Here is a 1,681-nt window from a genome sequence, read left to right as displayed (position 1 = left end):
AGAGAAAAATGCAGTCTCAGACCTCGAGTGTACCCAGAACAAATGCATGAGACACCAGGATAGAAGAAATTACAAATCACTCATTTTTCTGAAATATCAGAAAAAACAGCGTCAGAAGTAAAGAAACAACTGCAGAAACGTATAGAGAAAATCAGATCAGAAATAATCTCTGAAGTAAAAAAATGAAATGATATCTATAATGAAAGAACAGCTAAGTGCTTCTAAAGAAGACACTGATAAAAAGTATAGAGAATAGAAAAATGATAGAATCCTTGAATGAGCAATATAGGAAAGAAATAGAATGCATGAAGCAGATTTAAAGGAGATACACAGGAAATGAAAACGTCAATCACAAGCTGGCGAAAACATTTGAATGATACTCCAAATAACATCATGTCAATTAAAAGCACACCCAAACATATAATAATCAAGATCCCAGAAATCTAGCACAAGAAAACTACACTAAAAACCAATAGAGAAAAGAAACAGATCACATATAAAGGAAAAAACACATCAGAATAATGGAATTTCTCTTCAAAAACCATCAAGTCAAGAAGATCATGGAGCAGAGTACTTCAAGTCTTGCAAAAAAACCAAATCCAGTCAAGACTGATATATCCTGAAAAACTCTCTTTCAAGTTTGATCGAGAAGTGAAATACTTCCATGACAATAATCAAATGAAGAATTTTATTATAACAAAGCCAACTCTACAGAGACTACTAAAACATATTTTGGAGAGGGATCAAAATGATCACAACTCCACAAATGAGAATGGAAAGAACCCAGCAAATAGGGCAAAGAATTAAACACAGGAGATAAAAGGGTAAACAAGAGTAGGCAAATAACATGTTAATCATAAGTCAATACATCTCAATTCAAACCATCAATATGAATGGACTCAATTCACCAAGTAAAAGAAACAGACTGACAATGGATCAGGAAGCAAACCAACAATATGCTGTATACAAGAAACACACTTAACTCATAAAGAAACTTATAGTCTGAAAGTCAAAGGATGGAAAACAATACTACATGCTCAGCACCTCAGAAAAAAAAGCAGGGATAATAGCAACCCTGTTCACTGACAGTCTGAACTTCAAACTGAGAATCATCAAATGAAATAAAGAAGGCCAGTGCATACTGGTTAGGGGAAAACTTCAAGAAGCAGAGGTAACACTTATAAATATGTATGCACCTAACATGGGAGCGTCCAACTACATAAGACAAGTCTTATTGGACATAAAAAATCTAATATCCAATACCACAATCTTAACAGGAGACCTTAACAATCCCTTACCCCCAAAATATAGGTCAAGCAGACAAAAAATTAGCAAAGACATAGTAAAAGTAAAGCAGAACTTGGAACAAAAGGATTTATTGGACATATGCAGAGTGTTCCATGCAACCACATCTGAATACACATTTTTTTTTCAGTTGCACATGCAGCATTTTCTAAAATAGACCACATGAGGCCGCGGCCGGGAAAATGGCGGACCGAAAGGCGGGAGAGGAGAAGCCTGAGAAGTCGAAGCGAGCTGGAGCCGCCGGAGGACCTGAAGAAGAAGCAGAAAAACCTGTGAAAACTAAGACTGTTTCTTCCAGTAATGGAGGGGAAAGTTCCAGTCGCAGCGCTGAGAAGCGATCAGCTGAAGAAGAAGCTGCAGACCTCCCAACAAAACC

At 36.7% G+C, this 1,681-nt stretch overlaps 1 pseudogene; it reads left to right on the top strand.

Annotated features, from left to right (window-relative positions):
- The first annotated feature begins 1,477 nt into the window (after window positions 1-1,477).
- Window positions 1,478-1,676, top strand: LOC111814716 (annotated as a pseudogene).
- The last annotated feature ends 5 nt before the right edge of the window (window positions 1,677-1,681 follow it).

Source organism: Octodon degus, unplaced genomic scaffold (genome assembly GCF_000260255.1).
Source record: "Octodon degus isolate 3935 unplaced genomic scaffold, OctDeg1.0 scaffold00440, whole genome shotgun sequence".
NCBI classification, from domain to species: Eukaryota; Metazoa; Chordata; class Mammalia; order Rodentia; family Octodontidae; genus Octodon; species Octodon degus.
Note: the sequence above shows the minus strand (reverse complement) of the source record. Positions and strands in the feature narration are given on the sequence as shown.